General features: G+C 40.2%; 1 protein-coding gene and 1 pseudogene across 4 annotated transcripts in view; one reads left to right on the forward strand and one right to left on the reverse strand.

The window, feature by feature from the left end:
* The window catches only part of LOC113936639 (orphan sodium- and chloride-dependent neurotransmitter transporter NTT5-like), a 117,445-nt gene that overhangs the window by 90,625 nt on the left and 11,469 nt on the right, over positions 1–15,351 (reverse strand). The window lies entirely within an intron of this gene.
* Positions 9,114–9,462, forward strand: LOC113936326 (annotated as a pseudogene).

Below are 15,351 nucleotides of genomic sequence, written 5' to 3' on the forward strand. Positions count from 1 at the left end.
AGGCCAGTTAGCTGTGCTCCTATCTTCCCAAGTCTGGCTTCCGCAGAAAGCCTCAGAAAGCTCTATCTCAGTAGATAAGGCTTTTGTCAGTGAAGATTTTGAAGCCTGGGCCTCTGTCTTCATTCCAGGCAGACTCTCTGGAGCAGCTCCAGCTTTTTCAAGGGGGTACTCACCTTCTTGAGTAGACCTTAAGAACACCAAAACCTAGATTTCGATTTCAGAGTTAAGAAATGACTTCCAAAACAATTCTCAGCATGTACCTTAAAGCAAACCTTTCTGTTCTTACCACCACTGAAATTCAAAGCACACAAAATCTCTTACATAAGTTTTACCTCTTAGAAATGTTTTGGTGCAAGGGATAAGGGTCGCGATAGCCAAGCTAACAACTGGGAATCACACTCAAAGGTTTCTGAAAACATTGAGGTATACTCCCTACCAAAGAAGTACCCTTTATAGTGGGCTTTTGAATCAAAGAAACAAAGCTAGGGGCACCTGGCTGGCTCAGTCAGAAGAGCATGTGACTCTTGATCTCGAGTCGTGAGTTCAAGCCCTACGATGGGTGTAAAGATTACTACATAAATTAAAAAACTTGAAAGAAAAAGAAGAAACAAGGGCCCCCAGCTGGCTCAGAAGAGCATGTGACTCTTGATCTTGGGGTTGTGAGTTTGAGCCCCACATTGGGTGTAGAGATTACTTAAAAAAATAAAATCTTTTAAGAAAAAAGAAACAAATTTAATACTACATCTTTCTTATAACCTTAGGAATGTTGCTTTATCTCTCTGAGCTTTCTCATCTATAAAATACCAGGTCTTTGCTCAAGTATCACCACCTCACTGGAGATGTCTTCCCCACCTGCCTATCTAAAATAGCAGCTACCAGGGGCGCCTGGGTGGCTCAGTTGGTTAAGCGACTGCCTTCGGCTCAGTCATGATCCTGGAGTCCCGGGATCGAGTCCTGCATCGGGCTCCCTGCTCGGCAGGGAGTCTGCTTCTCCCTCTGACCCTATCCCCTCTGATGTGCTCTCTCTCATTCTCTCTCTCAAATAAATAAATAAAATCTTTAAAAAAAAATAAAATAAAATAAAAAAATAAAATAGCAGCTACCAGGGCATCTGGGTGGCTAAGTCAGTTAAGCTTCTGACTTCAGCCCAGGTCATGATCTCAGGGTCCTGGAATCCAGAGCCGCATTGGGCTCTGTACTCAGCGGGGAGTCTGCTTCTCTCTCTCTCTCTCTCTCTCTCTCTCTCTCCTTCTCCCTCTGCCCCTCCCCCCACTCATGCTCACACACTCTGTCTCTCTCAAATAAATAAAATCTTTAAAATTAAATTAAATTAAAAAATAAAATAGCAGTTACCCACCCCCAAGATTGTCTCCATCCTACTCCCTTTCATTTTTCTTCATAGCATTTTTCACCTCCGGGTGTGATTATCTGCTGATTTTTCATCTAGTTATTGTCTATCTTTGCCCCCCACCCCACCACTGACAGCTCTATCCCCAGCAAGAGGACAGCGCTCTACCTCATATCTGGGTTCACTCTCCTCTCTGCTCTCTGTGCTTCTGCCACTCTGACCTTTTGCTGGCTCTTCGAATGCTCTATAAGAGAATGGACAAGGAGTGTGCTGAAAAAAAAAAAAACGGATGTGGAAGAGGGGAAGAGAGAGGGAACTGGAGTTTTCTTTCAGAGGGAGAAGCATGCCATCCAAAAGCAGAGGCAACAGGTAGGTATCAGGGCAGCACTGGTGGATCTGGGTCACGGGGATAATCAGTTATGAGCCCTACTGTTTTAAAAGAGTTCTTAGTAGCTCAGGAAATGCTTATAATTAAATGACAAGTTAAAAAAAAAACTGAGATGCAAATCTCTGTCTCTAGTTCCATCTCTACTACATTTAAAAGTACAATGAATAATATTCCATTATACATATATTGCTAAGCAAAATAAGTCCATCAAAGACAAATACCACATAATTTCACTCATATGTGGAATTTATGAAACAAAACAGATAAACATAAGGAGAAAAAGAGAGAGGCAAACCATAAAACAGACTCTCATCTATAGAGAACAAACTGAGGGTTGCTGGAAGTGAGGTGGCTGGGGGGATGGGCCATACGGGTCATGGGTTATTAAGGAGGGCACTTGCTATGATGAGCACCGGGTGTTGTATGTAAGTGATGAATCACTAAATTCTACTCCTGACTAATATTACACTATATGTTAACTAACTAGAATTTAAATAAAAACTTAAAAATATAGATATTTAGGGGTACCTGGGTGGCTCAGTCATTAAGCATCTGCCTTCAGCTCAGGTTGAACCCCGTGCTGGGCTCACTGCTCCACGGGAAGCCTGCTTCTCTCTCCCTCTCCCACTCCCCCTGCTTGTGTTCCCTCTCTCACTGTCTCTCTCTCTGTCAAATCAATTATAAAATCTTTTAAAAATAGATAGATACTTAGTTGTTAAAAAAAAGTGTAATGAAAGCAAAGGCTGAAAGAAAATATGTCAATACACAGACGATAATAGGACACAGGTATTTTTTTATCTTTCTGATTTTATTTTATTAAATTGTCTAAAATAAGTATTATCAAAAATCAAGAAAAATATGTATTGATAAGTAAAAGTTAAAAATAAAAAAGATAATACTAGACACAGAAGTCAGATTGAATGAGCTCCTTTCATCCAGATATGGGGCAATTAAAGCATCAAAATAAATAACAATATGGGGCACCTGGGTGGTTCATTCGATTAAACAAGTGGCTCTTGATTTCATCTCAGGTCATGATCTCAGGGTCGGGGGGATTGAGCCTGGCGCTGGGCTCCGCCGCACTCAGTGTGGAGTTGGCTTGAGATTCTCTGTCCCTCTCCTTCTGCCCCTCCCTGCCACTCACTCATGCACCCTCTCTAAATAAATAATAAACAACATAAATAAATAACAATAGTAACAGATGAGAACCCATAGAATAAAATAGGAATCCATGAATCCATAGTGATATAAATAGGCGAAAGGAAAATTTCTGCCTTACAGCAAAATGCAAACTAATAAATGTATGAGGAATGATGATGGAATTAGAAAGTCATCATCTGGAAACCACTGAGAGTAGTAACTAATTCAAGCAAGAATCATCAATGGCTGCTAACACAACAAAGTTTGATGGGGACAAGTAATTGCCTAGTATTAATTAACGTATCTCTCCAAAAAAAAAGAAAAGTGGTGCCTGGGTGGCTCAGTTGTTAAGCGTCTGCCTTCAGCTCAGGTCATGATCCCAGGGTCCTGGAATCGAGCCCAATGTCAGGCTCCCTGCTCAGAGGGAAGCCTGCTTCTCCCTCTCCCTCTGCCTGCTGCTCTCCCTGCTTGTTCTCTCTCTGTCAAATAAATAAAATCTTTTAAAAATAAATAAAAAAGAAAGGATAATAAAGGAATACTATGAACAACTCTATGTCCATAAACTTGATAATCTAGATGAAATGGAGCAATTCCTTGAAAGTTAAAATCTTCTGAAACTCACACAAGAAGAAACAGACAATATGAATAGGCCTGTCTCTATTAAAGAAATTGAAGGGCACATGGATGGCTCAGTCGGTTAAGTAAGACCTGCCTTTGGCTCAGGTCATGATCCTGGAGTCCCGGGATCGAGTCCCATGTCCGGCTCCCAGCTCAGCAGGAAGCCTGCCTCTCCCTCTGACCCTCCCCCCTTCTCATGCCCCCTCTCTCTCTCTCTCAAATAAATAAATTAAATCTTTAAAAAAAAGAAATTGAAAAAAATAATAACCTTCAAAAAAATAATAATTAATGACCTTCCAAAATAGAAAGTACCAGGCTCAGAGGCATTCACTGGTGAATTCTATCAAATATTTAAGGAAGACATTACACCAAATCTCTATAATCTCTTTCAGAAGATAGAAGCAGAGGGAACACTTCCTACTTTATTCTATGAGACAAGCATTACCCCAATACCAAAACCAGACAAAGACATTAGAGGAAAAGGAAACTACTGACCAATCTCTCTCATGAACATAGAAGCAAAAATCCTCAACAAAATATTAACAAATCCAATCCAACAATGTATAAAAAGAATTACACAACATGACCAAGTGGGACTTATCCCAAGTATGCAAGGCTGGTTCAACATTCAAAAATCAATTAATGTAATCCATCAACAACAACAAGCTAAAAAAGAAAAATCACAATCGTATCAAAAGATGCAGAAAAAATATTTGACCAAATCTAACACGATAAAAACTATCAGTAAACTAGGGAATAGAGGGGCAACTCCCTCAACTTGATAATCTACAGAAAACCTACAGCTGGGCACCTGGGTGGCTCAGATGGTTAAGCGTCTGCCTTTCGCTCAGGTCATGATCCCAGGATCCTGGGATTGAGTCCCGCATCGGGCTCCCTGCTCAGCGGGGAGCCTGCTTCTCCCTCTGCTTCTCTCTCTCTCTCTCTCTCTGTCTCTCATGAATAAATTAATAAAATCTTTAAAAAAAAAAAAGAAAACCCACAGCTAATGTCATTCTTTTTTTTAAGATTTTATTTATTTTGAGAGAGAGAGAGGGAGAGAAAGAGAGAGAGAGCCTGCACAAGTGCACGGGGGGAGGGGCAGAGGACGAGGGAGAGAAGCAGACTCCCCCCTGAGAGCAGAACCCAACTCGGGGCTTGAGGTGGGGGCTCCATCTCATGACCCTAAGATCATGACCTGAGCTGAAATCAAGTGTCAGACACTTCACTGACTGAGCCACCCAGGTGCCCCTAATGTCATTCCTAATGGTGAGAAACTAGGAACTTTCCCACTAAGAGCATGAAGAAGGCAAGGATGTCCCCTCTCACCACTCCTTTTCAACATCGTACAAGTCCTAGCTAATGCAGTAAAACAAAAAAATGAAATAAAAGACATAGAGTTTTGGAAGGAAAAAGTGAAACTGTCTTTATTCACAGATGATATGATCAGCTATGTAGAGACATCAAAAGAATTGGTTTGTCCTGGAACTAATAAGCTGTTAAAGCAAGGTGGTAGAATATAAGGTTAATATGCAAAAGTCAATCATTTTCCTATACCAACAGTGAACAAGTAGAAACAAAAAACATAATAACACTTACATTAGCCCCCAAAAATGAAATAAATTTAACAAAATATGTTCAAAATCTATGTGAAGAAAACTAAAAAATTCTGATGAATAAAATCAAATAACTACATAAATGGAGAAATATTCGATGTTTATGGATAGGATGACTCAATATTGTTAAAAGATCAGTACTTCCCAACTTCATCTATAGATTCAATGTAATTCCAAGCAAAATCCCAGCAAGTTATTTTGTGGATATTGACAAAGTGATTTTAAAGCTTATGTGGAGGGGCGCCTGGGTGGCTCAGTCATTAAGCATCTGCCTTCAGCTCAGGTCATGATCCCAGCGTCCTGGGATCAAGCCCCACATCGGGCTCCCTGCTGCTGCTTCTCCCTCTCTCACTCCCATTGCTTGTGTTCCTTCTCTCGCTGTGTCTCTCTCTGTCAAATAAATAAGTAAAATCTTAAAAATAAATAAATAAAACTTATGTGGAGAGGCAAAAGACCCAGAATAAACAATATGATATTGAAGAAGAACAAAGTTGGAGGACTGACATTACCTGACTTCAATACCTACTATAAAGTTACCATAATGACTTCAATACCTACTATAAAGTTACCATAATGAAGAAATAAGGTATTGACAAAAGGGTAAACAAATAGATCAATGGAACAGAATAGAGTATAGTCGTCCATATAAACACAATTAGTCTTTGAAAAAGGAGCAAAGGCAATTCAATGGAGCAAAGACTGTCTTTTCAACAAGTGGTGCTGAAACAACTGAATACCCACAGGCAAAAAAAGAATTAGACACAGACTTTACACACTTCACAAAAATTAACTCAAAATAGATCACAGACCTAAGTGTAAAATGCAAAACTATAAAACTTCTACAAGATAATATAGGAGAAAATCTAGATGACCTTGACTATATGGCAACGACTTTTCAGATACAAATTCAAAGGTACAATCCATCAAAGAAATAATTGATAACCCAGACTTCACTGAAACTAAAATCCTGCTCTGTGAAAGATGCTATCAAAAGAATGGGAAGATAAGTCACAGACTAAGAGAAAATATTTGGAAAAGATATATCTGATAAAGGAGTGTTATCTAAAATATGTAAAGAACTCTTAAAACTCAACAATAAGAAAACAAACAACCTGATTAAAAAATGGGCCAAAGGGGCGCCTGGGTGGCTTAGTCATTAAGCGTCAGCCTTCGGCTCAGGTCATGATCCCAGGGTCCTTGGATCGAGCCCCGCATTGGGCTCCCTGCTCTGCAGGAAGTCTGCTTCTCCCTCTCCCACTCCCCCTGCTTGTGGTTCCCTCTCTCACTGTGTCTCTCTCTCTGTCAAATAAATAAATAAAATCTTAAAAAAAAAAAAAGAATGGTTTAAAAAAAAATGGGCCAAAGACCTTAATAGACACCTCACCAAAGAAGATATTCAGATAGCAGTATGAAAAGATGCTCCACACATATGTCATCAGGGAAATGCAAACTCAAACGAGATAGCACTACACACCTATTAGAATTACCAAATCCAAAGCACTAATAACACCAAATACTTACAAGGATGTGAAGCAAAAGGAACTCTCATTCATTGCTGGTGGAAATGCAAAATGGTACAGCTACTCTAGAAAACAGTCTGGCAGTCTCTTACAAAACTAAACATACTCTTATCATATCGTCCAGAAATTGTGCTCTTTGGTAGTTATCCTAGAAAGCTGAAACTAATGCCCACTCAAAAACCTGCACATGAATATACAGTAGCTTTATTCATAATTGCCAAAACTTGGAAACAACCAAGATGTCATTCCTTATATTGGATAAATTGTGGTACAACCAAGTGGAATATTATTCAGCACTACAAAGAGGTGAGCTATCAAGCCTGAAAATAGAGAAAACCTAAATGCATATTACTAAGTGAAATAAGCCCAACCCATAAACGCTAAATACTGTATGATTCTAACTATATGACATTCTAAAAAAGGAAAAAATACAGAGACAGTAAAAAGATCAGTAATTGCCAGAGGTTTCTGAGGGAGGGATGAACAGGTGGAACACAGAGGATTTTTAAGGCAGTGAAAAGCTCTGTATCATACTATTATGGTGGACACATGTCATTATACATTTGTCCAAACCCATAGAATGAAGAACACCAAGAGCGAACTCTAATGTAAATTATGCACTTGGGAGTGATTCTAATGTGTCAATGTAGCTTCATCAACCGTAACAAGTGTACCACTCTGGTGGTGGAGGTTCTTAATGGGAGGTTATGCATGCGTGGGCGCAGGGGGTGTTATCAGAACTCTCTGTGTCTTCCTCTCAATTTTGCTGTGAACCTAATACTGCCCTTAAAAATAAAGTCTTACACATGAAAAAAAAAAAATACTGGCAAGCTCCCTGCCACTCCTACCATTTACCATCAAAACAAAAGGAAGTGCCTTCTAGGAGACCTAGTTACGTGAACACCAATATCCACACTTACCCACCATCTCCCCATGGCCCCCTCAAAAAACAAGTAAATGATTTTAAAATATTTTAAAACATGAGGATATCTGAGGGACCTGGGTGGCTGAGTCAGTTAAGCGTCTGCCTTTGGCTCAGGTCATGATCCCGGAGTCCTGGTATCAAGTCCTACATTGGGCTCCCTGCTCAGCGGGGAGTCTGCTTCTCCCTCTGACCCTCCCCCGTCTCATGCTCTTTCTCTCTCATTCTCTCTCAAATAAATAAATAAAATGGAGAAAATTCTGCTATGTACGCAATAGATAGAACCAAACTGTAGTCACTAAGGGATTAATTCACATCTATCCTTCCTGATGAAGTTGTTCAATGTTTTAGGAAATAAGTTATAATTTTGGCAGCTTGTCGGAGAAATAAAAACAATCCCTCTCCAGAGCCCTTCTGCTCCAGTTAACCAACAGCTTCCAAAAGCTGTGTCCCAGAGGGTGCAAAGATGTGCGAGCTACTCCAAAGAAAAAGTGAATGAGTTAATAAGTCTCTCCCTGAGACAAACTGTGCTACCATAGCATTAGGACGGAGCATTAATTTGAACCACAGTGTTCACAGATAAAGAAAAAAATAGGTAAAGAAACCAGCCTCCAGGGCGCCTGGGTGGCTCAGTTGGTTAAGTGACTGCCTTCGGCTCAGGTCATGATCCTGGAGTCCCGGGATCGAGTCCCACATCGGGCTCCCTGCTCGGCGGGGAGTCTGCTTCTCCCTCTGACCCTCTTCCCTCTCGTGCTCTCTATCTCTCGTTCTCTCTCTAATAAATAAATAAAATCTTCAAAAAAAAAAAAGAAACCAGCCTCCAGGGGCGCCTGGGTGGCTCAGTTGTTAAGCGTCTGCCTTTGGCTCAGGTCCTGATCCCAGGGTCCTGGGCTCAAGCCCAGCATCAGGCTCCCTGCTCCATGGGAGATCTGCTTCTCCCTCTCCCACTCCCCCTGCTTGTGTTCCCTCTCTCTCTGTGTCTCTCTCTGTCAAATAAATAAATAAAATCTTAAAAAAAAGAAAGAAAGAAAGAAACCAGCCTCTGGCACAATTATCTTTAGTTAAAAGGCAAAACATTGGGAAACATTACAGAGATGAAGCGTTAAGTCTAGTCATGGTCCCACCCCCCTCTCCTCTCCATCAGACACCTAAATTACTCAACAGTAATATAAATCTAGTTAGCAAGCCTTCAAGCTTAAGATCTGTGAAGAGCATTCTACACCAAGAATCAGACGATCAACAGCAATACAAAAAGAAATGTAATGCCGCATAAATTTTAGACCAGAAGCAATGTAGAACTAATCTGTCTTCATTCAAAGACAAATAAAAAGAAAGAAACATTTGGATCTTAAAGCACAAGCACTCTTCCTAAAAAAAAAAAAAAAAAAAAAAAATCAGTCAACTAAGATATCAAGCAAAGTAATAATTAGGATAGAAATGGCCCAGTTTTAAGCACAGAAAAGTACTAATAGAAATCATTTAGGGAATGTCTACTCAACTTTCTAGCAACAAATAAAATATTTTTAAAACCCTACTCAACCCCGCTACAGCTTGCATCACAATCATGGTGGATGTGATAGAGTTGCTCAAGTCATGCATCAATGCCAACATTCTAGCTCAGTTCATCAACTGGCACATTTGCTTTGCTTGGAGTTTGGAAAAGATTCATCCACTGGGAAAAAATGGAACTGCTGAAATGATAGAGCCCCATGATGAAGAAATCTCTGGAATCACGGAATTAGTTGGAAGACTAAGAGCCAAAGCAACTATAATGTGTGTGTCTTATGTCCAGTTTTAAAAGAAGATAACCAGCCATCCTTTTGATCTTGAACTTTATAGTGAAACTGTGAAAATTACCCATGAGTTCCCTCAGTTTTTTTCCTTTGGGAATTGTGCAATATAATCGACCTTGATTAATTTTTTATGAATGTGAATGAGCTACCTTGAAGACTATGAAAGAAGGACCCTGATTTTTGAGGGAGAGAGTGCTATAGTTTCTAATCTTTAATTTGCTCTTTTTTACAATTTCATTTACCTAATTTTAGATATTCCAGTCAGCAGTTTTTGATGGAACTGATGTATTGACAGTTCTCTTCTAAGTCCTCTGTATAAAGAATCCTTTCTACAGTATACGGTCAGACTAGATACAAGGACAAACCAAACTCTGAGTATGGTTTTCTGTTTTATTAATAAAAATTAAAATGGTACATACTATTGGTCAATTCATTCTTACTCATTTAGACATGTATTCAAGCACAAACTTGGAATTTCACTCGTTTAGACATGTATTCAAGCACAAACTTGGTTTTCTGTTTTATTAATAAAAATTAAAATGGTACATACTATTGGTCAATTCATTCTTACTCGTTTAGACATGTATTCAAGCACAAACAAGGTCAGGTCTTCGACCCACCAAATGAAACCTTGTGTCAACTGTATTAAAGATTTACTTGCGGGGCACCTGGGTGGCTCAGTCGTTAAGCGGCTGCCTTCGGCTCAAGTCATGATCCCTGGGTTCTGGGATCCAGCCCTGCATCAGACTCCCTGCTTGGTGGGAAGTCTGCTTCTCCCTCTCTCTCTGCTGCTCCCACTGCTTGTACTCTCTCACTCGCACTCTCTGTCTCTCAAATAAATAAATAAAATCTTTAAAAAAAGAAAAAAAAGATTTACTCGCTACCTCACAATATGCCATATTAATTACTTTTTGACAGTCCCCACAAGAAATGATTCTGATGACGGGCACCTGGGTGGCTCAGTTGGTTGAGTGGCCTACTCAGCACGTCTTGATCTCACAGTCATGAGTTGGAGCCCTGTGTTGGGCTCTGTGCTGGGTCTGGAGTCTACTTAAAAAAATACATTTTGATGAATTAAAAGAACAAACAGAGCCGTACATCTTCTGTAATTTGAGAAGTATCTCTTTGGGGGGATTTTAAAACTGAGCATTTACTAATGCTAAACAAGAGATACATGATCATTAAAAGTTATTGGAATCATTTAACTTTTTTCTTCCTTTCAACTGTCATTTTCCTTATGGTAGAATTTCTGTTTATCACCAAGTAATTTGGGGGTTGGATAGGGAGGGAAGTGGCCAAGTGTAGATAGAGGGTGATGCAGAATAACTGTGATGAACTGTATAGCCAGTTAGGCTTAACTCAATACCTTCAGTGAGGAAATAAACTAATTCCAAATTCACTTAGATTGTAAATTATACCAAAAAAATTTATTTTAAATTAATATAACCTTAAATTTCAACTTTTATCATCCCCAAATACTCTGCAAATTACTTAAGCGATATTGCCATAGCTGCTTATAGTAAAGGTTTTTATTTTAGAAGTGACAATAATTCCTACTAAATTCAATTGAACTGAAATTCAACTGAAATTTAGGAGGGACATCGGCTAGCACCAATAACATACTGTTGTCTTAAACACCAGAGAAGGGATCAGTCCTGTTACACTGAAAACTCAGTGTGATTAAATACTAAAAGTGCCCTGCTTGAAACCTTCCATTGAGCTATGACATTTAGTAAATTGGACCAAATGAATAGGTTATCTTGCTTTCTGTTGAATGAATACTTTCTGTTAATGATTTATAGTACCATATGTCTAGTCCCAAACTCACTGCTCAGCTGCACGTCTGTACCTGGATGTCCTACCAGCACTTCAATTTGAACAAGTGCGGTTTGAAATAGTGTAGTGTCCCTGCCATATGTTCCCTGAATTTTTGGTAATAATTTTACTGAGATATAGATCATATATCCAATTTACCTATTTCAACTGTACAATTCAAGGGCCATTAGTATTCACAGAGTTGTGCAACCACCATCACAATTTTAGAACATCTTTATCACCCCAAAAAAGAAATTCTGTACCATCTGCTCATCATGGCCTAATCCCTGCATTACACTGCTCACCCCCAGCCCTAAGCAATCACTACTACTAATCTATTTTCTGCCTCTACAGATATGCCTATTCTGTACATTTCATATAAATGGAATCATGTAATATGTGGTCTTTTGTGATTGGCTTTTTTCTTTTTTTTTTTTTTTTTTTTCAAGATTTTATTTATTTGACAGAGAGAGACACAGCGAGAGAGGGAACACAAGCAGGGGGAGTGGGAGAGGGAGAAGCAGGCTCCCCGCGGGGCAGGGAGCCCAATGTGGGGCTCGATCCCAGGACCCCGGGATCATGACCTGAGCCAAAGGCAGACGCTCAACCAGCTGAGCCACCCAGGCACCCCTGGCTTTTTTCACTTAGCATAGTATTTTCTTTTTTTTAATGTTTTTATTGTTATGTTAATCACCATACATTACATCATTAGTTCTTGATGTAGTGTTCCATGACTCATTGTTTGTGCATAACACCCAGTGCTCCACGCAGACTGTGCCCTCTTTAATACCCATCACCAGGCTAACCCATCCCCCCACCCTCCTCCCCTCTAGAACCCTCAGTTTGTTTTTCAGAGTCCATCGTCTCTCATGGTTCGTCTTCCCCTCCGACTTACTCCCCTTCATTCTTCCCCCCCTGCTATCTTCTTCTTTTTCTTTTTTCTTAACATATGTTGCATTGTTTCAGAAGTACAGATCTGTGATTCAAGTCTTGCACAATTCACAGTGCTCACCATAGCACATACCCTACCCAATGTCTATCACCCAGCCACCCCATCCCTCCCACCCCCCACCACTCCAGCAACACTCAGTTTGTTTCCTGAGATTAAGAATTCCTCATATCAGTGAGGTCATATGATACATGTCTTTCTCTGATTGACTTATTTCGCTCAGCATAACACCCTCCAGTTCCATCCACGTCGTTGCAAATGGCAAGATCTCATTCCTTTTGATGGCTGCATAATATTCCATTGTGTACCTATACCACATCTTCTTTATCCATTCATCTGTCAATGGACATCTTGGCTCTTTCCACAGTTTGGCTATTGTGGACATTGCTGCTATAAACATTGGGGTGCACGTACCCCCTCGGATCCCTACATTTGTATCTTTGGGGTAAATACCCAGTAGTGCAATTGCTGGATCATATGGTAGCTCTATTTTCAACTGTTTGAGGAACCTCCATACTGTTTTCCAGAGTGGTTGCACCAGCTTGCATTCCCACCAACAGTGTAGGAGGGTTCCCCTTTCTCCGCATCCCCACCAACAACTGTCGTTTCCTGACTTGTTAATTTTAGCCATTCTGACTGGTGTGAGGTAGTATCTCACTGAGGTTTTGATTTGGATTTCCCTGATGCCGAGTGATGTTGAGCACTTTTTCATGTGTCTCTTGGCCATTTGGATGTCTTCTTTGGAAAAATGTCTGTTCATGTCTTCTGCCCATTTCTTGATTGGATTATTTGTTCTTTGGGTGTTGAGTTTGATAAGTTCTTTATAGATTTTGGATACTAGCCCTTTATGTGATAAGTCATTTGCAAATATTTTCTCCCATTCTGTCAGTTGTCTTTTGGTTTTGTGGACTGTTTCTTTTGCTGTACAAAAGCTTTTTATCTTGATGAAATCCCAAGAGTTCATTTTTGCCCTTGCTTCCCTTGCCTTTGGCGATGTTTCTAGGAAGAAGTTGCTGCGGCTGAGGACGAGGAGGTTGCTGCCTGTGTTCTCCTTTAGGATTTTGATGGATTCCTGTCTCACGTTTAGGTCTTTCAACCATTTGGAGTCTATTTTTGTGTGTGGTGTAAGGAAATGATCCAGTTTCATCCTTCTGCATGTGGCTGTCCAATTTTCCCAACACCATTTGTTGAAGAGACTGTCTTTTTTCCATTGGACATTCTTTCCTGCTTTGTCAAAGATTAGTTGATCATAGAGTTGAGGGTCCATTTCTGGGCTCTCGATTCTGTTCCATTGATCTATGTGTCTGTTTTTGTGCCAGGACCATACTGTCTTGATGATGACAGCTTTGTAATAGAGCTGGAAGTCCGGAATTGTGATGCCGCCAGCTTTGCTTTTCTTTTTCAATATTCCTCTGGCTATTCGGGGTCTCTTCTGGTTCCATACAAATTTTAGGATTATTTGTTCCATTTCTTTGAAAAAAGTGGATGGTATTTTGATGGGGAATGCATTGAATGTGTAGATTGCTCTAGGTAGCATTGACATCTTCACAATGTTTGTTCTCCCAATCCATGAGCATGGAACGTTTTTCCATTTCTTTGTGTCTTCTTCAATTTCTTTCATGAGTATTTTATAGTTTTCTGAGTACAGATCCTTTTCCTGTTTGGTTAAATTTATTCCTAGGTATCTTATGGTTTTGGGTGCAATTATAAATGGGATCGACTCCTTGATTTGTCTCTCTTCTGTCTTGTTGTTGGTGTATAGGAATGCCACTGATTTCTGTGCACTGATTTTATATCCTGCTACTTTACTGAATTCCTGTATGAGTTCTAGCAGTTTTGGGGTGGAGTATTTTGGGTTTTCCACATACAGTATCATATCACCTGCAAAGAGTGAGAGTTTGACTTCCTCTTTGCCAATTTGGATGCCTTTGATTTTTTTTTTCACATCTTACCTGAGCAGGTGCATTTATTACAATGAGTAAACCAATATCGATACACTCTTATTAACTAAAGCCCTTAGTTTATTCAATTTTCCTTAGTTTTTCCCGAATGTCCTTTTTCTGTTCCACGATTCTGTCCGGGACACCACATTCCGCGTCTCCTTAGGCTCCATTCAGCTTGGGCAGTTTCTCAGACTTCCCTTGTTTTGATTACCTGCACTTGATGTTCATCCAGGTCGAGTCTGGCCGCCAGGGTGAGGCGTTCCCCATAGCTCGGGTAATGGTTCATCGTGAAGTATTTCCTCAGCTCCTGCAGCTGCTCCTTGAGGTACACCGTGCGCTTCTTCCTGGACCTTGGGAGCCTTTGGGGTGCTGGGGGGCCTGCGGGAGGGTCTGGCTCCTGCATCCTCGCCGCTCCTCGGCTGCTGCGTGTGAGCTTCTTTTTGTTGTCTGATTGCTGTGGCTAGGACTTCTAATACTATGTTGATAGCAGTGGTGATAGTGGACATCCCTGCCGCGTTCCTGACCTTAGGGGGAAAGCTCTCAGCTTTTCCCCATTGAGAATGATATTCGCTGTAGGTTTTTCATAGATGGCTTTTATGATATTGAGGTATGTACCCTCTATCCCTATACTCTGAAGAGTTTCGATCAAGAAAGGATGCTGTACTTTGTCAAATGCTTTTTCTGCATCTATTGAGAAAATCATATGATTCTTGTTCTTTCTTTTGCTAATGTATTGTATCACGATGATTGATTTGCGGATGTTGAACCAGCCTTGCAGCCCAGGGATAAATCCCACTTGGTCATGGTGAATAATCCTTTTAATGTACTGTTGGATCCTATTGGCTAGTATTTTGGTGAGAATTTTTGCATCCATGTTCATCAAGGATATTGGTCTGTAATTCTCCTTTTTGATGGGGTCTTTGTCTGGTTTGGAGATCAAGGTAATGGTGGCCTCATAAAATGAATTTGGAAGTTTTCCTTCCATTTCTATTTTTTGGAACAGTTTCAGGAGAATACGTATTAATTCTTCTTTAAATGTCTGATAGAATTCCCCTGGGAAGCCATTTGGCCCTGGGCTTTTGTTTCTTGGGAGATTTTTGATGACTGCTTCAATTTCCTTAGTGGTTATAGGTCTGTTCAGGTTTTCTATTTCTTCCTGGTTCAGTCTTGGTAGTTGATACATCTCTAGGAATGCACCCATTTCTTCCAGGTTATCTAATTTGCTGGCATAGAGTTGCTCATAATATGTTCTTATAATTGTTTGTATTTCTTTGGTGTTGGTTGTGATCTCTCCTCTTTCAT

The sequence above is a fragment of the Zalophus californianus genome, chromosome 17 (genome assembly GCF_009762305.2).
Source record: "Zalophus californianus isolate mZalCal1 chromosome 17, mZalCal1.pri.v2, whole genome shotgun sequence".
Lineage (NCBI taxonomy): Eukaryota > Metazoa > Chordata > Mammalia > Carnivora > Otariidae > Zalophus > Zalophus californianus.